Below are 25,477 nucleotides of genomic sequence, written 5' to 3' on the forward strand. Positions count from 1 at the left end.
ACATAATTGTATTAATACAAAAAGATACTGGTTAAATCTGCAAGTCCTGTGCATGATCCTATTGGCTAAGCACAGACCGTCAAAAAGCCTGAGGCTAAATTGAGTCAATCTTCATAAATTAGTGTAAACTGCATAGATTGAACCAATTAGCAGATGGAACAGACGTTCACTTTTGATTCCAGAAATGCGGCCACATGCCTGCAGTAGCTCATGCCAGAAGCTGGTGGGTGCTAAAGCCCATCTCCCTGCTCTGCTGGAGAAGACAGCTTGAATTTGGAGCGGATCTGGGATAGAAATTCAATAAACTGATTTAACCTAAATCAGTTAAGTCTGATACTACATCCATCCAGATTTGTCTTCAACCAGTTTAGACCATTCTGAAAGCGATTTATGTGTACTAAACTTCTGGGCTAGGGACAGAAGTTACACATACACCAATTTAAGTCATCAGAAACCAGTTTAAACCTGTAACAGAGCAGAAGTTCAGTGTACATAAACTCATTTCAAAATGGCTGAAACTGGTTTAAGATAAACCTCGTTGAATGTAGTATAAGATTTAATTGATTTGAGTCAAATGGGTTTATGAAACTTCTGTCCCAGACCTCTTCTTGATTCAAGTTAAATCATAGTCCCCCAGCATGCTTTCCAGCCCTGGGCTGTGCTGTGCTGTCTGCTTCACAAGAGAAGGGGTGGGGGAGGGGGGTGGAGAAATGGCAGGGACTGCCCACTCCCACAAGCAAACCCTGGCTAGGGTTTAGGGCCAGGGAAGGGAGTTAAACACCCATTCCCCTGCTCAAACTTACTGCTGGCCTCGACTGTGGCCAGCAGTCACCTGGAAGCACCTAGAAGCATCAAAATATAATAAAAAATAAATGTGTATCCAATTGTTTCTCAGTTTAATTTCTGCAGTTTAGACTAACCTCCGAAGACTGAATCAATTCAGCCTCGGGCTTTTTGACTACCTGTACGTAGGCCTGTGGCGTTACAAATTTAAACCGGTTTCCAATCACTTATACCGGTTTATGTGTAATTTCTGTCCCTAGCCTCAGTGATGCAAGTGTGGCAAATCCTGTCCAGCTTCATTCAGAGTCAAAGTCAGGCTGATTTAGCTACCTTTTATTATTTACTAAAGAACTGTGCAGACTTCAGTTGGAACACAACAGCTGCTGCATACTCCTGAGCAGCAATTCTCCCTTCCCGGTTAAAGCACCTAGTTTGTCCATAACCTTGCAAACCAGGGACAGATAGAGCACAGAAATATTTCTGATGAAGGAATGAGATGTTTCTGACGTATATGTCTGGAAGTGGTGTATGTAAATTTGCTGTTTTGGTTGCTGCTCTTTCTCAATACTCAGTAGGATACAAGATTTAGATAAACCAATTAAAGGAAGTTACCATAGAGCCAAACCTTAAGGCAGGCTTCCACTAAAAGAATAAGTATAAAGGTGATCTGAATATCATCTTCCCAGAAATGAGAGCAAAACCCACGGAAACTTGAACAAAATACATACCAATTACCCCTAGACAGCACACATTTTATAATAGCAATATAGCTTAATATACATTTCATAAGATAATTATTCAACCCCCAAGAGATAGGGGCAATTTAGCTGTATTTTGAATTTTGTAATATTAAAGAGGCATGATTATCCCATGCTAATCTACACTCATTTATGTATTATAATCTCATTTTTGTGTAGCCCCAACAAATGGTAATTACAAAATGCCATTAACATGAAAATTGAAAATGTATCATCATAAAACAGAAGCAGATAAAAATATATAGAAACACAGGGCTGATAGCAGAGGGTATTGAATTAAAATCTGACAATGCTGGCCAACATTTCTAGAGACTGTAAATTATTCATCTGTAATCTGTGTGGCATGACAAATATAGGGGCTCAAGTGCTTCTTCTCCCTAGCACCTCAAATGTTCTCTTTGAGAGGTCAGCATTTAGAAGAGAAGTGGTTAAATATCCCTGCCCCTTTAGTTGATAATGTAGCAGATATGCAGAGTCAGATCCTTTCACTGTTTACCACTCCAAAGCAACATTTAAAAAACCATCAATAGGTCAAACATTATCTAGAATGGCAGGGTAGATTTGCACATTATAGATTAACCAAAGTCTTTGTATATTTTGGTAAAGAAATTTGAATACAAGAGGCAGAATGGGGGAGGGGGGGAAGAAAGCTGCTGTTCCTATGGGTTTATCACTTGCATATTTCTCCCTCCCAGCACTGTTGTCCCTCCCCTCTCTCCCCCTCCCTTCTGTTTTTCTATTCAAAATTCTCTATCCTTCTCATACCCACCTTTGTGCATATCCTCTCACAGCATCTGATGATGTGAACTTCAGTCCACAAAGCTTGCCCTATATATAATCTACACTGGTTAGCCTATAAGGTGCAAATCTATTCTGCCTTGTACTAAACTTCAGACTAACACTTCAGACTAACAACCTCTCTCAAACATTATCTACAAAGTTTACACTGAGCAGATATTTTAGCTGCTTTTCTCAACCAACAGATTTTCTAATCAACTGGGATACAATCCAACATCTAAAGAACTCACCTAGGAAAAGGGAAATTTCCATTTGAACTAAAGCATGAAAGCCATCACAGAACCACGTCAGCTTCTTCTCTGTGGTTAATTATGAATTCAGATAAAAAGACATGAGGAAAACTGCCTGACATGAATGCTGTTTCTTTGTCCAGCAAGTCAGTTATGTACCGGTAAGTAACCAGGGCACCAGCCTGGGTCACTCAGAGGGTGTGCAAGAATGGCAGTCACTGCTGCTGACAGCCCAGCTACCCTAGGTGCCAGCTGGCCCAGCTGCTACCACCACCGCAACCACAGCCACCCAGGGCACAGACCCTAGTTGTTAAACCACTGCAACAAGTTGCTATGTAAGAGGACTAAGCTTCTTTGCCTCTTATGCCATCTGTGGCCTTGCCTGGATTAAATTTAGAGAAAGGTAGTTTGTTCAACCTTAGCATTCAGTGCAATAATCTTCATTATCTTTGACTCCTGGTCAGAATCCATGTCAAGTATGCAACTGACGTGTCAGATTTTATGTTCATGTTCCAATCTAGTCCCTATTCCTCATATTCAGAAAGAAAATTATAACCTTTGAATATGAAACCAAACCTTCATGACATCAAACTCTGCCAGTTTTATTTCTACCTACTAAATGACCTGATGTATTTGATAGGACTGTTGTTCATGGTCACTCTATCACGGACACAGCCATTCTCCATAATTCACCAGAAGCAACATATACTTGAGGAAATCTCAGCAGACCAAAGATATATTTCTTGATCCATTCCTACTTAGTGAAAATGTAGGAGAGTCAGCTGAATAAAAAAAATGATTGACAAATATAAAGATAACTGACTGATGACTAGCTCCACTTCTGTCATAAGTATTGCAAAAGAGATGCGAGTCAGAGCTGAAATGGACAAACATATAGTTTGCATTAATGGTTACTGTCAGTTCCAATTTTTAGACATTTATAAATTTGAATTTCAAATCTGAGACATTCAGAATGGCCAGTATGAATGAATTATACAAGTTTTTTTTAAATAGAAAGTGATAATATACGTGCCAAAGAAATATGGTTTATTTTCCTGTGCAATTCACAGTTTAGGGCTTTAAGAGAAAAAAAAATAGTGTAAGGCATAAGAAGTCCAGCAGAGGGCAAGACGCATGGTGAGGGGGCTGGGGCACCTGACTTCTGAGGAGAGGCCAAGGAAACAACTTATTTAGTCTGGAGAAGAGAAGACTGGGGGGGAATTTAATAGCAGCCTTCAACTACCTGAAGGGCGGTTCCAAAGAGGATGGAGCTAGACTGTTCTCAGTGGTGGCAGATGACAGAACAAGGAACAATGGTTTCAAGTAGTAGCAAGGAAATTTTAGGTTAGATACTAGAAAATACTCTCTCACCAGGAGGGTAGTAAAGCACTGGAACAGGCTACCCAGAGAGGTGGTGGAATCTCCACCCTTGGAGATTTTTAAGACTTGGCTAGACAAAGCCTTGCCTGGGATGATATAGTTGGGGCTGGTCCTGCTTTGAGCAGGGGGTTGGACTTGATGACTGCCTGGACTAGGGACAGAAGTTACACACAAACCAATTTAAGTAATCAGAAACTGGTTTAAACCTCTAACAGAACAGATGTTCAATGCATGTAAACCAGTTTCAAAATAGCTGAAACTGGTTTAAGATAAACCTGTTTGAATATAGTAGCAGACTTAATTGGTTTAGGTCAAACCGGTATATGAAACTTCTGTCCCAGACCCCTTCCTGGTTTCAAGTTAAATCAGACTCTCCCATGCTTTGCAGTCCTGGGCTTGGCTGTGCTGTCTGCTCCAGAGAGCAGGGCTGGCCCTGCTTCTCTGATCCCTAGACAGAGAAATAACAGCTGGCTCACTGACCTCACTGGCTGACTCACTGTCCCCATCATCCCAGCGGCAAACCCCAGCTAGGATCTGGGGCCAGGGCAGGGGGTTAAACTCACCTTCTCTCAAGTATAGAGCTGCCCTGCCTTACTGACTTACTTAATGCTGGCTGCAACTGTGGACTACAAATCCCAGAGGCACCAGGAAGCTGGAAGAGGTAGCAACGATGAGCAACCCTGCAGAGTCCTTCTGGTGTGATTGTGGGCTGCAAATCCCAGACACCTCTGGGGCAGCAGGAAGAGGAAGTGAACACATAGCACATGCTGGCTATGTGCCAGAGAGCTGTGATGTAGCACTCCCCTCCCTGCCCCCCCTACCCCGGCTTCTGGCTTGAGCCATTGCAGGCAAGTGGCTGCATTTGCTGAATCAAAAATTAATGTCTGTTCATTTGCTTATTGGTTCAATCTTTGCAACTTAGACTAGCCTGCCAAGACTGAATCAATTCAGCCTTGTGCTTTTTGATTATCTGTACTTAGCCCTCAGGTCTCTTCCAACCCTAATTTTCTATGGTTCTATGGTTCTATGATAAGTCCTTCCCATTCTTTAACTGATACTGTTCATTAGGTGATATAGGGTGCATTTACACAAGATGCTTTAAGGTGCATTAGCTTAAAATTAAGGTGCATTAGGGTGCATGCCTACACACGTGCACCCTTAATGCTCTTTAAAAATAGTGAATTTAGGCTGCTCATACCTAAATTTGATACCTGCAAATGCAGGTATCAAATTTAGGCACAAACAGTTAAAGCACGTTAACGAACATGTAGACACATTAATTTAAAGCACATTAACACTGTATGTGCGGACTGACGTGGGACTAGCTTTAGTCCCACGTCAGTCCACACACAGCATTAACACGCTTTAATGACTGCACATGTAGATGCCTGCCTTAACCGACTTATGCACATTAAGCTTATGTGCATTAAATTTAGGTGCACTTAAATGCATGTGTAGACACACCCATAGCCATCTGACAGGGTCATTCTATTATGAAAGATGTCCCACAAGAAGTGAAAAGTCACAGAAGCATTCACAGAAATTTGTCTTAGGCAACTAATACTCATGTCTGCATCAGCTCTCTCTCAGTTTACCAGCACTCATATTTGTCAGTCCTTCATGTAAGAGAAAACAAGACCTTTTAAAACATCATCTCGGTATCCTAGCGGAAGCCTCCAAATGTGACCTAAGATATAACATTCAAATCCATATATCACACACTCTACTTCAAGTGTATTTGTGACTCACTATAGAGAGCAGAGACAGTCTTAGGAAGAAAAAGGGCAGAAGACAAGAAGGAAAATTCATTGAGAAAAAGCTTATAGAATCTTCCCCAAGCTAAAACAAAAAAGGACATATTCAATTTAATTATTTTATAATGTGTTCAGCAGTTAAGAACAAGTAGGTATCCACTAGAAGTATTTATCCACAATCATTGGCCATAGCTAAGGTTGGGTATTTTGACTGGGGTCTAGTGATGCACCTGGCCTTTCTTAGAACCCAGTGGTTCCGAACTATTCTGCTCAGGGTCACACCAAGGTCAGGAAGGATTTGAAATGGACTGGGGCAAGGTGGGGGGGGGGTTGCCTTCCTCTGTAGCAGGGTCCATTTACTAGGATATTCTGAGCATAAATTAACTTCCTCCCTGTTGTTCCCTTTGTACCTTTGGGATGGTACAGGACATTCTTTCTGCTCTCGGTGTTATGCCTTGTATGGATATACCAGGGTTTGAAGGGGCAATTTTAAGGAACCCTTTGGTTAACAATTGCCTGAGAATGCAGGAGACTGGACCAATAGCCTTCATTCATATGCTCAATTTACCTGCTATTTTCAATAGACTCTTTGTTATACTATATCTTGAAAAATTACTCTCTTGTTTTGAGTAAATTCCCTGCACTTACAGATTGCGTTCCCTCTCTTCTGGTCCCCCAGGAGCCTGCCTGTCCTTTCTTTAACAGTTCATGGCTGAGCAATTCTCATTTTCTATTGAATAAGCTAAATTAGACTCCTAATTTAGTTTTTCAATAGAAAGTGAGAATTGAAAGTGGTTGTTGAGCCTTGAAGTGTTGCAAAAAGGACTCCCCATTCAATGTTCAGGCACAAAAAGAGAGTGAGCAAAGGCAGTCTGAGAAGAATAGAGTATTCAGGCTACATTCTTTCTTCCACATAGGCTGTTCTCTCTCAAAAACTTCCTGAATGTAGAAATCTTTAGGTTCCTACAGCACATATTGAGAAACTATTGATCATAACATCCCTTCTATCACATTTATTTATGATAACAAAGTTCAACATGAATACCATGGCCAGCTTAAATAATTAACATTCTATTATCGTAGATGCAACTTAAAACACCCGCTTTTTTATATTTTGTTATCTAATTCTTGCCTCACTAGACAACTCTGGTTATTTTTTCTCCTCTCAGTTTTGGACTATTGTTCCTTCATGCCTTAGTATCAAACAAATCTTATCCATACCTCCTGACAGTTTAAAGGCTGAAGCCAGTACTGGTATTTCTTATAATGACAGAAAACAGCCTTGCAGCTGGATCTTCTAGCATTGTGGTGTTTTAAGATTCTGTTTTATGAGTCTGTCTACACCATATGAACAAAGATTAATCTGTTTAATGCATGCAACTTGCTTCCAAATGCACAACTTGACCAAAGGAATTAATTTGATACTGAAATAATCTCCAAGTTCTAATTTAGTTGGTCTTTAGCCTGTTAATGATAATAAGCTTTGGCTTTTGCATGAGTCTCTTCCTTTCTGTCTATTACTCTTTCTACCAATGCAAGTTTAATAATGCTGGGACTACAGGTACCAAGGTATGGGTGTGTATAGACAAAACAGGGGCCCTAAATTGAAGTGGTGGGTTTTTAAAAACACTGCCTCAATTTAGGGCCCTTTAAACCCCAGTGTCATGCACACACCCAAACTTACCTGCCTCTCCAGTGGCAGGGAGGGGAAGGTGATCTGCTGGCAGGTGGAGCGGTCCCTGGGCTGCAGGGGTGGGGGGTGGCTTCTGCTTCACTCTGTGGCAATGGCGGGCCCCACCCCAGGTGGCATCAGCCCACAGACACCCAGCTTGGGCTGTCCTGGGGGACACCACAGCCATGGAGGAAAGTATTGGACCCCTGCGCAGCTCAGGCAGGCAGGCTCCATGGGGAAAAAAAAATATCAGGCTCACCACTTTTCTTGGGTGGAGCCTCCCTTCCCGGGCTGCTGCCAGGCTGCCTGCAGGGCTTCCTGCAGAGACTCTGAGCTGCACAGAGCCCAGTGCTTTGCTCCACGGCTGTAGGACAGAAAACTAAAACTCCTCCTCAGAGTTTTAGTGTGCTGTGCCCCAAGTCATTTAAGCCACGTTACACTGCCAAATTTGCTACAGTGGCTGCAATTACTGCATGATACGCTGCTGACACGTGCAAACACCAACACTATTAAAGCAGTGCAAAAGTGTTTAACCCACTTTAAAGTGTCATGCACACATGCCCCTCATTTCATCTACACACGGCCTATGGGCGCATCTTAACATTAGGTGTTATATGAGGCTGCTGTTAGGACCTTCACTGAAAGTTTCTCCATTCAAGAACACCTAGTCTTACATTTTCTTTGCTTTTTGCAACTTTTTTTTTATAATAGCATCTTAGCAATCTTAACTGCTGACTCAACTTTGCTATTTGGTCTGGTAATGATGTAACACAACTGAACTCCCTTTCCCAGGTAAAATTGCACAAACTCATTGAAAGTAAATTGAAACTACACAGTATGAGATCCCAAGCCTTCTGAAATGTTTCATCGCTTTTTCTAGGTTGGTGACTACAGTAGTGTCTGACACTTCATTTAGTTCCTGGAAGTGTGAATAGTAGTCTATAGAACTAAGGTAATATGAGTGGTTTGCAGAAAAAAGGCCCTTTTTTCCTTTGCTCTAAGGACTTTTGGGAATACAGTACATTTTCATTGTCTTTTTCTTTTGGCTGCTTATCCTGCATTACACCACATGTAGCCCAATTACTCACCAATAACCTTGGCCAAGTTTAGACAATATACAGCATCTCAAGCTTTGTAGCTACCAGCTTCTATCCCCAAATAGATGTGATATATTCTTGAGAAAATTTATGTTCTCTAGATCCTGAACATTATGATTCAGTTGTCATTATACATGATGCTACTTGATATTTTCAGCTCCAGTCATTTTGGATTACATAGGTGAGGTTTATTTGGTGTCTGCTCATCTTGACAAAACAATGGCTGTGAACACCTGTGAAACTGTACCTTGAGTTGCTTTCTTTCTGATTTTTTTCAGTCCCTGGCTTGAAAGGGACATAGAATTAGCTTGGCTGACCTTTTTAGGTCCTTCTGCATTTTCTGTATTTTAACTGGATTGCCGACCTGCTCAGGTTCAGTTGCTGTATTTTCAGATTTCAAGACTACTCTGGGAAGAAGTCAGCTATGTACAGGGTAACAATATTATTTTAAAGAAAATCTGGGACATTGCCTCCCCCCCACCCCCTTAAAGACCTCTTTGAGACCACCATTGTTTTCGCAAAAATGGGCAGTCAGGGGTCAGCAACCTATGGCCTATGAAGCTTTGGATCTGGCCACAGAGAGGTGGCTTCAGCAGCATTCAGTGTTGAGGGGGTCTGCCAGTCAGGCAGCAGGGGCTTTGGCAGAGGGCGAACTCTGTCTGTGCCATAATGCAGATGAGCAGAAAGCGTTTGATGGAGAGAGCCCTAAGCACATCATGACACAAACAGGTAGCAGGGGCTTTAGAGGTGTGGGAGCTCTGCAGTGCAGTCAGGTGCTGGGTGGGGGTGGTAGAGGGAGGGAAGGTTTCTGCCCATGTCATGCCACACCTGGGCAGCAAGGAGAAATTGCAGAGGCAGCCAGGTCCTCAGACCTCAGCTGGGTCATTCTGGCCTGCTACCAGAAAAAAACATTGCTGGCTCCTGGCCTACTGAAATGTTTCCCTGCCTTTGAAAAAGCTACTTGAATTTTTTTGTGAATGCTATTGTACAATATCCCATTTCAATTGGGGCATATGCATAAATGCTCCGATAGTGAGTCACCAACTACCAGGTGTCCTTTTTGGTAGAAGTATGTCCCAAATCCCATTTTATGGGCATCATATTGTATGGTTGCTTGTTCATTTATATAGTATCGCAGGGTGGGGTCATTTGCACCAGCTCTTTGGTACAAGCAAAGCCTACAACATGTCCTTACTATATCCTTTGTAGGGTTATTGCCTCAGGTGTTCATACGTATCTGAGAGTATGGAAGAAATGTTGTCAGACAGTTTACAAATATTAATGGTCTAATAAAAGATATTGGATTTCCAAAGAACTTTAGACATTCAATTTCCAAAAAATGTTGTCTGTCTATGCCCTTAGATCAACACAGTTACAATTTACACTCCTGAAACATGAAAGATACTGCATTTTGCCATTCGAAATGGAAACTATACAACATGAAAAAGAAAGAAACCAGACTCAACAGCCGGATGTTTTACTACTCCATCCAGGAAGAGCGTAGACCATCTGCAGATACTTCCTCAACCTGACAAAGGGTGTTTGTGCCCGAAAGCTTGCTAAGCAGAATTTTTCCAACTGCTTGAGTTGGTCTAATAAAAGATATCAGATTTCCAAAGAACCTTGTCTGCCAATCGTCTCTGAATTCATTTGATCTCTTTAAATGTAAATGGGTGCTATATTGCTCTTAGCTTTTTAGGGTCAGCCTGTGGCTCTTGGGAAGTCAGCAAACGTCCTGTGTATTGTACTGAGGTCCCAATTTTACTTGAATTTTATTTCAATTTATATTTGCTTCTCCTTTGAGCAGATGTACAAGGCTGTGGAAGTATTCTACCAGTTTCCACCATTCTGTCTCTGTATCTATGTACCAGGACAGTATCAACTCTGACCTGGAAGCCCAGGAGTCGTGTTAGTACATTTTGATGGTGGTATTTAGATTCTTCAGCTCCATGTTTGATCCTAAACAGCACTCTCAGTAATCTCTCTCTCTCTGCTGGTAAGGTAGCTGCCTGCCTGATTCAGTAGCATTTGCCAACGTCTGTCTTTGGCAAAGAGAATATATTTGCCAAGACAGGTAATAGGCCTTTAACTGTGGACGTTAGGGAGTGAGCACTTTTTAGTGCTTTATTAAGTATGATGCAAATGAGCAGCTTGTCTGGTATCTCAATGGCTACCATGCTTTTTATCCAACTTTTGGACTCTGTACATTTAGTAATGTTGCTGTCTTTTTCCATTTGCTTTATTGATTTCACTTTTTCCCCCTTAATGCTATGGGTATTCTGAAAGGCAGGTGCTGAACTGTTTAATCTATTTGCAGGTGTGCCATGCTTGAAAGGCATTCCAGTCCTTCGATCTGTCACAGTATTTTTTTTAGCAGCTTCACTGCAGGGATTTCACAGCAACTCGTCTCTTCTGGATGTGTTTTTTGTCTTGTCTGTGTATCCATCATATGAATCATTTGTCCCACGTGTAATGTCATGAATTCACTTGTTTTAGCTGAAAGCAATAGCTTTAGGGTCCTCAGTGCTACCTGAAACGTTAGCGTGTATTCTTCCTAGCATGGGTGTTTTCGCTTGTAATTTACATGTCTTAGTAGTGTGATGACACTGTTGCACAATTTTAATGTGGCTCTACTTGACTGCAATTTTCACTCGCTTCTCTTACATAGTGGTAGAGAAGTCTTTACCATCCAGCCGCTGATGCCCTACTGTCTAGCCGGTATTCTGCTTCCTGAGTTTTGTTTTTTTTTACATCTGGTACAGTTCAGAATTTTAAAGATCATTGTTTTCTGTTGTTCTGCACTGCCTTAGTATCACATATATGAAAAGCTCCTCTTTTGAGTCCCTGCTTGCTTCCTCAATAAGATGTATTTTTGCCTTTCAGTGTAATCTTTTTCTATTGCCACAAGCATCAAATATGGTTCTGCCCTCCACATGCAGGACTTCTTCCATTATGTCTTCCTCCTTATTAACCACACAACCTCTTTCATGTTTAATTTCGCTCTGTGCTGGGATGTGCATATTTGCTTTTGCACATATTTTGGTGCATTTTTTCTTTGCATGTTCGTGTTTTCTTGTTGTACTCGGTAAATTATCTCTGTGTAAACTCTACATTTAGTCTGCCTTTGGGTTTGAGCTGTTCACTAACCTCACATGTGTTTCTAGCTTCAGCTGAAGCTGCCTTGGTTCTCTGAACATTTCCATTTGAGCTTCAGCATTTTCAGTTTGAGTGTACTGCCAAGAAGAATGCTCACCAACCTGTGCCCACTGTCACCAAACCAGAAGTGAGGCGATGAAGCTGCCCTTAAGAGCACCCCAGCACTGCCACTTCTCTAGGGATCTTTGTAATAGCAGAAATGCTTCCAAGATGGCTTTATCTTTTTATTTTTGTGTTTAGCATATATGAAATACGAGCAAGCAGCTTGCGCTCTTCAGAACCCTGAAGAGGTTGGATAGATATACCCAGTTTCCCATGAAGGCAGTCCTCCACCCAGCTTTTATCTACCTAACTCCCAAGAATTTCCATAACTTTCAACTTCTCCCCTTTGCTATTGCCTCCTCTTTCAGCCCACCTCAGTCTTCTCAAAAGAGCAGCACAACCTCTGCCATTTTGAATTATCCTTTCACTATTAGAAATCCATCCCTGCTTCCCCTGCCCTCTCTATTCTTCCTTCTAGCTTAATTATTTCAGTCTCTTTCCCTCTTGGGACCACTCATTCAACCACTGTCAACCACCTCATTATCATCCTCATATATGACCAAAACCACCAAATCCGACATGTTCCCCTCTCCCATCAGATCTCAAGACGCCTTCAGCACCAACACTTTCCCTCAAGTCCCCTTTTGCCATCAGGAGATTCTAGTCACCAAATCTATCATTCTGTTCCTTTCCCCCTGCCTCAGACCCTGACCTGCCTCCTCTGCAGCCATGGCATGTGAGGATCCAATAGAGTAGCTCCTGCTGGCTTCTGCAGAAGACAGGAGGGATTCCTGCAGTTACTATTGACCTCCTACCATCTCAAGCTGAAGGGAATCCTTGAGCCTAGATAATCATGCAAGAGTGTTGTACAGTTAGGCCTGTCCAAGGGTGGATCTAGGATTTTGAAAAGCGAGGTGCAGAGGTGTGGTACATCATCACATATAACACAACACACATTTTTATCCTGGTAAAAAGAAACTAGAAGGTTTTCTAATAAGCTAGGGGCCCAGGACTGTATTATTCAGTGTATACTGAAGCCAAAACAAATATAACTTTACTGGAATGTGCATTTATTGCTATGCCATATATTATGTATAAAAAAACCCTTAACAAGCTAAGCAAAAAAATACTCAAAATGTTGTGTCATTAGTCCTATAGTCATTAGAATTAAATGTGCAGCTTTTTTTCAGATTCATAAAATAAAATCCAGCCTTCTTGAGCATCCTAATAGTGCATCCAATGCTTCACTGAAAATTATTTCCATAGCTGCCTTAATGCTTTTAGTTAGAGTTAAAAACCACTCATCAAAGCTGTGAAATAGGAGCTACATTACCTGAAACAGCTAACAAACAGCAGAATTGCAAAAGAGATGATAGCTGGATACATGAACCATCATGACCATTAAAAAGGAGAGAGTTGTTAACACCTATGGAATGAAGAGTCAGGTAAATTATTATGTCATGAATTTAGGGTTGTTGATTGTAGCAGTGTTAGTCTAAGGACATAGGCAGACAAGGTTATTAGGGTAGATAAGATATCTTTAATTAGACCAACTAAATAGTTGGACTCTCCCTATGCCCAAAGAAGGGTGTTTGTGCCCGACAGCTTGCAAAGAACATTTTTTCCAACTTTTTGGTTTGTCTAATAAATGATATCACATTTATCCAAAGAACCTGGTCTGCAATAAGTCATGAAATCAGTTGACTCCCTCACTGCTGCCTGAATAAAAATGATGCTGTCACTGCTAGGCATTTTGTTTTTAAACTTTGGGTGGACCAGGAAACGAAACAGGGAGTAGTGTAACTGCACCCCTGCCCCACCCCGCAATCCACTCCTGGGGTTGCCTTCAGGAAGAGTTACAGACAGCTAAAATGAATTATAAGGACAAGAAGTTAAGGAGGAAATCTCCTCAAGCCTTTCAACTATTGCACCTATGAATAGAAGCCTTAATTGTAAAAACCAGGGCCCCTGATATTCTAGAAGAGTATTTTTAAATCAAATACCTATGTATAATAGATATCAACATAAACATTGAACCCTTGTGAAACCTAAGAAAAATTAGTCTTAGTTGTTATGTTCATCTAATGAGAAAAATACTAAGATGGCAATATTCTTTCAAGTCTGACAGGGTCCACTGGCCATAGTTAATTAATAAAACTGTACTGACTGAGCAAATAAACCAATAAGCAACTTTGTATGCTATTTAAATGTCAGGTTGGTTGCATCTGCCAACTGAATGCCAGGCACTGTTAGCAAGTTCATCAGTATTATGATCTCCTATTTTGTGGTTAAACTTGGTAAGTGCCACACTCACATCTTCACAAACTGAGTGCTCCATAGGCTGCAGAAGACATGCAATGAGGTAAGACAGATTTCTAACAAAATAGCAGAAATGGCAAGTGCTACATTAAGCCAGTGATTCTCAACTTGGAAAGGCACCCTAGGGTTCCTTGAGATCCTTTTAAGGGTTCTAATCAGTGTTAACTGTGAAAGGTGTGCAAAACACCATTCACAAAATAAACCCAGATATTTCAAATAGGAAGCCATAGAAGTAAAACCATTCTCATCTTTTGTGGTCTTTCTGAGTTTTTGAAACAAGAGTTGCTCTAATACATTTCTGCAATCAAAAAAAAAAAGTGACAACTAAGAGTTGGCATTTTCCAAGGGATGCCTCTAGTCTAACAAGTTTGAGAACCATTGACTTCTTCCTAAGAAATGCAATCTCATACACAAGAATAACCATGGCTGAAGCTTTTAATCTTAAATTGGCTCTAGTCAACCGATCATAAGGGGAATAAAATCTGTTTTATTGGAAAATATAGGCTCTTTTTCTTCTCTCCTTCCTGCCAGAGTAAAACTGCATATGCAGAGGGGAAATAAAAAAATATAACAATGAAATAATTCCATGGATCTATGGAAGCACAAAGTCCAAGCACTATTCCTCTCCCTTCCCATAACCACTAAAGAGGCAAAGAGGATAGGGAGAGGGATCTGACAAGGCTGAGGAAAACAATTAAATATGATCCTAATAGAATTCTTACAAAATATTTTAACTTAATTGCTGCTTATGCCATAGAAGCCCTTCTTCAATTAAGATATCCCAATGCTGCACATAATGAGATAATCTGAAGTCCTTTACTTATGTAAATTTTTAAACCACTAAATCTTAATTTTGATTGGCTGATCATTCAATGACTTGTAACAGTAACAGGTGTGTAATATACAGCTCCAGTCATGTGATAAAAACAGAGATGAGAATCTACTGCTTCTCAATTAGAGATTCTAAATTAGACATGCATTTTCTGGTGTAGTCAGTTGTATATATCAGATAATTTAGCCTATTAAAGTATACAAGAAATGAATAATATAAATCACATTCCTGAAATATAAAAACTCAATTAGCACTTTTCTGGCTGGGTTGCCTGGGAATTTATTTTCCAAAAAAATCAGGTTGTACTCCATATGAGTAGATTTTACTACACAGCAAAACCATCTTCACTCATGCACAAATGGCTAATTCCCTAATGAGTTGTGTGGATAATAGCTAGTTAGATGATTCCCCAGCAGACCTAAATGAGGTGTTAATAGCAAAGAGATTATCTCTTCCAGTCATACACAAAACAAAGGGCAAATCCAACAGCAGGATGTGCAAATGTGCCAAGCAATCAGGGAACAGTGCAATTAAAAACAGGATTATCATTAAGGAGGAGGAGATATATAAATCCAGAGGATTTCCCAACCTGGCATGCAGAAAACCATCCAGTGAAGAGATATTAAAGGTGATAATCTGACGTATCCTGAAAGAACTTTTATCTAGCATTGTATAAAAAAGTCACTGGGAATCACCTCAGTCTGGAAAAGTTTAGAGAAAGAAAAAATAACTTTTTAAGAATGCAACGTATAGTTTTCTCAGTTAATGCAGAACGACAGGGAAAGCAAATAGTGAAATTTGTGAGAAAACTACTAGAAACACTTTTAGCAGATTTCACAAGCTGTTAGCAATGATTGCAGATAGTGAGGTCTTGTGTCCAATGAAATTTTTTTGAGTTCTGAGCTAAAAAAAAAAAATGCCTGATTGAATAGTAGGAAGTACAGTGTAAGAGCTCTCTCAACCCTAGAATAACGACTAGAAGCCACCATGAGTACTGCTGGCTGTTTCAGAAAAGACACATCTTGTAAGTTAACCTATCCAGAAAGTGAGTAAGGTGGCTTTGCTGGCTTCTTTAAGGTGCAAAGTTTTAGATACCTACCATCAAAGCATCGATGGAGAGAAGCAGGGAAGATCAGATAGCTGTTTGCTGAAAAATATGAGGGCGGAAATGGAACACTACTTCCTCCCAGCTAAAGATAAGTGAGGGCACCTGGGCCAATAGCAGGAGGCAGGCAGGGGGAAGGGTCCCTTATCTTTAGAGTTTGTGCAAGTATGAACAGCTCTACATAACTTCTAAGTGTGTAATTTCTCTCCCCTACTGTTCATGAACATGTAAATACAACTTTCATATAATTGAAAATGTAACAGTGCATGTATGTGTGTATATAAAAACACTGTCCCTTATAACTACAAATACACAGAATTTGTATTTCTGAGTTATTCTATCTGCAAATATACATGATTATTGAAATAAATGTATTTTTTCCTGTACACTAATATTAATTATAGATAGATCCATGACAGAAAAGAATGCAAGAATGTATATAGACCAATAGTAGTGCAGGTTAAACAAGCTTAATAGATGACATCTGTCTTTGTGTCAACAATACTATTGCCATGAAAAGGATGATAGAACATAAGCAATGGTTCACTGATCATACACTTTATGAATCAAGCACAGCAAAATGCAGTGATTAGATACACTTAGTGTCAATCAGCTAATTTGAAATCAAAATCACCTTGTCTTCTGCTGAAAGGGAAAGGCAGGAGTATTTGTACTTTTTTAAAGCTGACATCTTGGCATGAGTCATGAAGCTGTAAAAGCTTCGACACATTTAATGTAGGGGAATTAGTGTGTGCTTCTTCTGCCCTTGTTAAATCCCCCACTTCATTTGATTATCTTCACTACCTGCCTTTAGGACATACTGTGCTATTACAATTATAAACTGAAGTATTCTAAGAAGAGGAGCCAATGCATTGCTATGCATCTTGAAGGAATTGTGTGTTTGCTTATTCTGTAAAATACAAGTCAGTTATAAGGAATGTTTCATGCACTTTACTTAATGGTTTTTATGAAACCTAAAATGCCCTTTCTAACTAAGTCTTCCATGGCTTGTCCTTGTAGTCTCTGGGGAATGCTGCTATGCATCAGGAAAAAAAGCAGTTCAGAAAATTATGCTGCTGCAGCTGACATGTATTAAGTTTTTGAACACATATGAGAGAAGCAGGGCATTTTTCCCCCTAGATCCCATTGACCTTTTTGTTGACTGGGTAGACTAACACAGTCCTGCTGAAGGAGAAAGTGACTAAAATAAGCAGCATTAACAGACTGCAATGAAAAGACTGAAAAGACAAAACGATGAACTACATACTGCATGGGCTCTGATGCCAATTCCTTTTATTTCTAGGAAGCCGCTTAATGAGATTTTTCATGCATAAAATTAATTTTTGCCCTATTCTATCTGCTTCTAGTGCTTAAGGATTTACTTACAATTTTGTCAGATTTTATTTATATTTGTAATAAAGGGAACCCGGGTCATAATGAACGTTTTTATTGGTAATGATGGTGAGACATAAAAGAACTCAGGCAGCCACTTAGGCTACTCTTACTTGTGGTGATACTGCAGACATAAGGCATTACCTGAGAAAACACAATGATGCCCATTAAGCCTGAAGAATCCTTCTAAAACATGTATTTTGAACATTATTCGATATGTCATTGCAGTGATGAGAAACATGAGACCTGTTAACAAACAGCATAGCTCTTTGCAAGGCACAATAATTTTCCTCACTCTGTTTGCTGTTTGTATTATTATTACTACATAGTTTATGCCACATGCTAGTTGCTTTACAAATACTCCAGATACCAGCAGCCTTCAGAGAAGCCAGCTGTTCACTTGAACTGCCCCCTGATGTCCCATCCTGTCCACCCACCCCTCTGCCATCAGCCAGGGGCCCTATCAAGGAACCAGTCATGCTGCCCCATCAACCAGAGGTCTGCCCCATCAACCACTCATGCTGCAAGCGGCTGGCCCTTACATTGTTGTTAACAGCAGCCCTTTTCCTCTGAGTGGACTGCAAGGCAATGGCCAGCAGAAACATACAGGGCAATAATGATTTCCAGTGCCCAGTGCCCTGCCAACATTTCCTACCCCCACCTCCAACTCCCCTACCTGCCTACAAAGTCATTGCCAAGGGCTGCTATCCTGGTTGCTTTGCCTTAATTATGTTATAAGAAAGGGCACAATAGCCAGATTCACCTGTAGGCCAGCTGCTTGATTAAGCAAGGAAAAGGGTATCAGAAGAATTACAATGGTTGTAGCCATTAATGGAGAGACCATAAACAAGGCTGGCCTCAGCTCAGGGTTGTTTATGCTGAAAAGTGAAGGTACGACTGTAGCCTTGACTACCATAACTCTTCTAGAACCATCATAGTGATTCTCAGCCAGGGTGCCATGTGCCCTGTACAATGTTCCCACTGTTACGTTCACAAACATGGTTCACAAGATAAACCCAAAGATTTTAAACAAAAATCCCTAGGTGCAGTGTTTCTCAGTTCTTTGCAGCAGATCAACTGCTCTATTATTTTGCTGTAAGCAGAAAAAGAGTGAAAACAAAAAGCTGGCCCTTTCCAAAGGGTGCTTCGAGTCTAGCCAGGGATGCCTTGACTCTATGAGGGGTGCCTTGAGTCTAGAAAGGTTGAGAACTACTGCACTATCATAACAATTCTACCTTAATCTAGACAGCAGAAGTAACAAATTGATGAGGACAAAACAGCACACGTACTAGCAACCAGAGTCCAAACCCTTTCTGGACCTTGGCTATCTACTCTAGCTGCCAGCAACTACTAAAGCCAGTGCCCCTGTGTCCTTTTTGCCCTTTATCCATGCTAGCTTAATTTAGCTATCATGCATATGCTGGCTTATGCTACAAACACACCTTCATTTTCCTCCACAGATGTAACCTTGAGCTAAGTAAGGACAGTCAAAAATCCCAAAGCTAAATTGATTCAATCTTTACACCTAAGTCTAAGCTCTGTAGATTGAACCAATAAGGAAGTGGACAGACATTCTATTTTGATTCTGGAAATACAGACATATTTCGTGGACTGCAGCGGCTCAGGCCAGAAGCCAGGTGGTGCTGGAGTACGCCTCCCTGCTTGGCTGGAGCAGACAGCTCGGGCCAAGGCTAGCTCGCCCACCCTGTGAGGGAGGGTTTGCAGGGGAGGTGCAAAGATCCTGGGATGCTGAGGGACTAAGTTAACTTGAATCTGGAGTGGATCTGAGACAGAAGTTCAATAAACTGATTTAAATTAAATCAGTTCAGTCTGATACTACATCCATCCAGGTTTATCTCAAACCAGTTTTGGCCACTTTGAAAGTAGTTTATGTGTAGTGAACTTCTGTTGTGTTACATATTTGAATCAGTTTCAGATCACTTATACCAGTTTATGTGTAACTTCCGTCCCTAGCCTTGGGCACAACTGCTTTGGCTAATGTTCCCTCCAGTGTGACATTAGGATGTCCTATATGGACTTTCCCAATGTTCATGAGGTGAAGACAGGGGAGAGAGTCTATCAAGCTATCTCTTATGTGGCAGCAACATTGCTAGTTAAGCAGTTGTTGGAGGGTGGTAGTAGAACATAAAGGACACTATGAACAAAATGTTCCTTCATCATGTGATGGTGCAAGGTCTGTTGACCAAGCAAATAAGTCCATTCTAATTTCAGCCATGGGAAAAAATACACCCTCTGGTTTACAGCCTTATATGATAACTCTGAAGTTCATTTTAAGGTCATGGCTATCATCTTTTAATTTAAAGAGGCAGATGGCAGCGTTCCTTTCTTTCTTCCTTCCTAGTTGCCATTTCAGCACAATTCCTAACGGCCGTTTTATGAAAGAGTAAAAGGGAGAAAGCTCAAGGAACATTTTTTCATAAAGATTCGTATGGGAAGATGGATTTGAAGGAGTGATGCAAAAACCCAAATCAAACCACCATCTTGCAGGCAGAGAGATATGGCTCTGAAATAGCCCCTTTGCATCAGTTACCCAAGCTCTTGGGGCAGTTATTAGCCCTTTAACAATAGACACCCAATCTCTTTATCTTGATCATGGAGGTCCCTACTCAACTTTTTCTTCTTATCCACTGTGGAGGCTCCATTGAATTGCTTCAGCTGCATTTCTTCTCTTGCTATGACAAGTGAATTTTATCCATTATGAATACATTTAGTCAGAACTCAGAGAGACTCAGGTACAGAAGACAACAAATAATACTTGGCTTAAAAGTCCCATTTAGAGAAAATTACAACAATCTACTACTAAAAGTAGGAGATGATTTTAATAGATGGGATTTTTGCCCTTATCTTTGCTATGCAGAATAGAAACACAAAAAAAAAAAAAATGAACACTCTCCCAAGAATCCTATTTCTGTGCATATACATTCCACAACCAACCCCTCAGAAAAAGAATTAATTGATAAACACATCTTTAGGTTCACACAAAAAAAGTAATGATGATAAAATAAAATACACATCATTACAGCTCGCAAAGAATCCTGGAAGACTAGCCTTGCTATATTTATAGTTATATTGCCCCACTGAGCAAACCAATTAAACATTATGCTGAATCTGGTCAATGACGGTGGGAAGAGCTAATGGCTGAAGATTGAATAAGGTGACACACTTTATATCAGTAAAGGAAATACTGCTGATTGGTCAGCCAAAGTCAGGAAGTATTCCCAAATGCCTAGAGCGCATAATCCTAAAAAGCAAAAATATATCCTAATTTACAGCACCAAATTTTCAATATCCTCCTAGGGTGAACCCAAGGTGATCAGCCCAAATAACCAACTGTGCATGTAGAGTAAGACAAGCTGGTCTGTGGACTGGAATCCCCATTCTTAATTCTCAATGAATGGCATACTCATGCTGCAGTAGGGTAAGAGGGAAAGCAATGGATGCATTTCCCACCTTTCCTGCTAGCCCCAGCACCAATTTAAGTTTTGTTTGTCAGTAGAGCTGTGCTTTCTGTGGGATTACAACCTAACCTAACAACCTAAACCAAGCTGCTTCTTACCAACAGATTTACCATTGTAACTGTCTACCATATTCTACAATATGGCTCCAGACTCATGAGGATAATGGTAAAAATCAGGAGAGGGTATAGAATAAGCCTATGCAGTTCTGCTTTGGGAAATTGTTTTGCCTGCAAAACTGGCTTTGTTAGATTCAATCAAATAAGATAGTCAAAATGGAGCATTCATTGCAATGCTGTTTGGCTAAAATAGTAATATCTAGAAGGCAAAAGACAGGTTATAAGCACTTTGTACAAGAGAGACATTGACTCAAGGCACAATGATCCCAATCTTCCTGTTGAAGCAGTGAAATTGATAACCTGTCACTATCAAGAACCATTCTGCCTCCATAGTTCTCATCAATAATTTCCTTCTCTGATGGGCTGTGTTTTTCCCTCTTCCTCTGCAAGAGAGCCCCCTTCCTGAATTATAATTTCTGCATTATTATAAGGAAGGAAGAGGTTATGACAGGATATCATTGCTAGAATACTTACTTGCTGACACCTCCCCAGCACACACAAAATTGGCAGTGATGATATCTGGAATAATCCTACATGTTTCCATTATGGATGGATACAAAAAATTGTCTAAAGATAGATGAGGAGGACAGCTGCAGCAGTAACAGTAAAACCATATCCTTCTTAATTATGTTATTTGCTGCTAGAAATTCAAAAACATTCATCTCCTACCAATCTCATTCTTAGTCCCCACACCTAAAAAAAAAATCAGTGCTATATCTATGAAAGGCATGGGGTTTTCTCTGGAGTGATCTACCTAGATACCTGGAAATAATCCCTGACTTTAAAGTTATTAATATAGGCTATTTGGTAAATAGCTGAACATACATTTCAGGCATAAAGCCAGCAGTATAACCTTTGTCCCTCACTTGTATCAAGAAATCTCCATGCTTTAAATATTATATCCCTAGAGAAGAGAAGAGATTGCTTTCTAAAAAGGTTAATAAAGTATGTTAATAGATTGTTTCAAATTGCTAGTGAGTTTAGGCTGATTAACGTCAATCAATCAGAAATGTGGATAGAAGCCAAGAGATGTAGACTTTTGTTTTGTGTTTTAGTGTGCAATTTTTCATATTTTATATGATCTGCTGAGATAAAAATCAATGAAACAGTGTCCAACCTGGAAATTAGGTGTGTAGCACCCATTAATAATCACAGCAACAACACAAGAAGTGCCAGACATTCAATGAGTCATTATATATACAAAAACTGTGGTTTAAGTTAAGAGACGTACAATTACCATTTCTTTGGTAAATGGTAATTGTATAGTGCTAAAAGGTTACTGTTATGAAACTAATTAATTTCCTAAATCTAAACTAACAGACTGTTATGAAGTGGTCACCAGTATGGGGTGATGATGACACGGTTTGTACATGGGTACCTCCCTCAACAGGACTGCAACACCTTAGTCTTGAGAAGGAAGGAGGGTTCTAGGATGTTATGGGTACCTTCGTGGATGCACTTACACTGTGGTGGCTCTTTGAGGCTCCTCCCCTACACCCTGTCCACACATCAACTGCAGTCACGACAATGATAGCAGGCCTGCTATCAGGCTACCTGGGTTGGAAGTCAAAGGCAAACACGCGTGTTCCAACAATGCCTGGTTCTTGATTGGCCTTAGGTGACAGGCTATCAAAGATTGTGCTTACTCAAGCCATTGGATTTTAGCCCAACTTCAAAAAAACATGGATTAATTCCGAGATTTCATAGATTTCATAGACATTCAGGCTGGAAGGGACCCCGGAGGATCATCGAGTCCAGCCCCCTGCCCCAGGAGCAGGAAGTCAGCAGGAATCATAGGATCCCAGCAAGATAAGCATCCAAGTGTGTCTTGAAGGCATTCAAAGTGGGTGCTTGAACTGCCTCCGGCAGCAGTCTATTCCAAACCTTGGGGGCTCGGACAGTAAAGAAGTTTTTCCTTATGTCCAGCCTGAATCGGTCGCAGCGGAGTTTGTGACCATTCGATCTTGTCGTCCCCTGGGGCACTCTAGTGAACAGACATTCCCCCAGATTCTGATGAGCAGCCCTGATAAACTTGTAGGTGGCCATCAGATCACCCCTGAGCCTGTGCTTTTCCAGGCTGAAGAGTCCCATGGCTCTCAGCCTCTCTTCATAAGGTCTGTTTTCCTGACCTCTGATCATGTGCGTGGCTCTCCTCTGCACTCTCTCAAGCTTCTCCACATCCTTTTTGAATTGTGGAGCCCAAAACTGGATGCAGTACTCCAGCTGCGGCCTCACCAAGGCTGAGTACAACGGGCGAATGACATCCGAGGATTTGCTTGAGAAGCATCTATGGATGCAAGCCAGCATTTTGCTTGCGTTACTAGCTGCAGCATCACATTGAAGGCTCATGTTCATCTTGTGGTCAATCATGACCCCCAAGTCCCTTTCATCTGTAGTGCTAGCCGGTGTAGCACTGCTGAGCCTATAAGCATGCTTCAGGTTTTTCTTCCCAAGGTGGAGAACTTTGCATTTATCGGTGTTGAACACCATTCAGGTTCTCATCTGCCCATTTCATGAGCCTGTCAAAATCTGCCGGGATCACCCTCCTGTCCTCAGGTGTGGATGCTTTACCCCAGAGTTTGGTGTCATCAGCAAACTTGTCCAGCCCATTGCTGACACCAATGTCCACATCATTGATGAAGATGTTAAACAGTATAGGCCCTAGAACAGAGCCTTGAGGGACCCCACTGGTGACTGCGCACCAAGATGATTGGCTTCCATCAACCACCACCCTCTGGGTCCTACCGCGGAGCCAATTCCCCAGCCTGCAGATAATGGTGAGGTCCAGGCCGTAGTTAGCCAGTTTTGCCAAAAGGTGATTATGGGATACCAGATCGTTTTTAAAATCAAGATATACAACATCAATCTCTTCCCCCTTGTGCAGGTGATAGGTCACCTGGTCATAAAAGGAAATGAGATTGGTTAAGCAAGACCTACCCGCAACAAACCTGTGCTGGGTATCCCTCAGGATATTGCCATCAGCTAGTCTGTTAAGGATGGCCTCTTTGATAATCTTTTCCAAGACCTTCCCCAGATTGGTTTAGATCAATAAAGTCCATACCTCCCCAATCCCAGGTCAGGATCAATTAATTGCACCTTCAATTCATTCCATCCTTAATCAATTAACGGGCAAAAAAATCTAAATATCAGTTAACCTTTACTCAATCCATTCTTGAGCCACTATCAGTTCAGGGTCTTGAAGTCTGCACCCCCTTCTTCAAATCTGTTACTCTTAACTCAGCATCAATTAACTTTTAAAGAGAAAGGAAAACTAAAAAGCAGCAGAATCTTCATTGGCCCCTGGTCTCTGGCAGCTGTCTGACTCATGTGCTTCCCTACTGGGGTCTGGGTGCCATGGTTCATGAGGAGTCTCTCCCTGAGTGGTCCTGGGTGACTGGCTGGCTGGAAACCCCTCCTAGTCTCCAGGCTGTGGAGATGGGTCTGCTCCCTCCTGGCTTCACTGGGTCCCTCTAGGGGCTTTTTGTTCGTGGTGCTATATCCATCCACTTCCACTTTTTTAGCTGTGCTGGGTTGCGGTGGTGTGATGTCACACTGAGCATGCCGCCCAACCCACAGGAAACAGTTGCTAATAAACCGCTGCAGTGGTGCAGCATGCTACTCTGTCCCCATCAGCTCTGCATCTGCAGGTAAGTGCTGGCTGTCTCCTACCCTTACCAGACATTCAGTGACCCTCCACCAGCAGCCTGTCATGACTCCAGGGGCCCTTCCATGCTGGGACCAATCTGCCCAACTCGCCCCACTTTTATACCTGTATACAAGGCTGAACTATTAAAATATAAGCCCCCTTCTTCACTTCTGGTGGGGAATTTCAGTATCAGACAAAAGTAGTTGTATCTATACAATACAAAACATGCCTCTCTTTTATAGTACTAGCATAATCTACTAATTACATCATGGTTCTGAGAACCAAGGTTCCCAAGTACTATTCCCAGCTGTGTGATTGACTTTGATAAGGCCTTCATCAAGTTACTAAGCTTCCTGGGCTATCTCCACTGATGATATTCTACAGGCACGTCCACACATGCAAGCATGTGTACTTGCAGCAACTCAAATAGAAGTGGTGCAAATTTGAGCTAGGGCTTTTTGCCTCAGCGCACGTGCTTAGACATGCACTTTGTTGTGGAGCAAATTGTGCCACTTGGGGCAAAATAACCCTGCCTGGCTCCTTCCGGATCTACAGCCAGGGGGAGCTAGAGCCCAGGGCCAGCACCTGTGCTGTTCCCAGCAGTATAAAAAGCTGTCCTGTCCTGGCCCCATCAGTACAAAAAGCTGCCCTGTCAAGTAGCTCAGGGCTGCTGAATCTCAGGAGCTTCTGGGGCCCAGCCAATTGGTACCTGGGGACACTACCCCTTGTGCCAGCTGGACTGCTGAAGCAGCCCTGAGAGTTCCCTGCACCCTTTACCCACTGCAGCAGTCTGGCAGTGGGGGCTGCTGCCTGGCTGTGACCTGCTGCACACCTCCCTCTGGGCCAGCTGCTAGTGGACTGTGGCTGCAGAGTTGGCCTTTCTGTGGCACTACTGCCATGTGTGCCTCCTGCCCAGCT

The sequence above is a fragment of the Alligator mississippiensis genome, chromosome 3 (genome assembly GCF_030867095.1).
Source record: "Alligator mississippiensis isolate rAllMis1 chromosome 3, rAllMis1, whole genome shotgun sequence".
NCBI lineage: Eukaryota > Metazoa > Chordata > Crocodylia > Alligatoridae > Alligator > Alligator mississippiensis.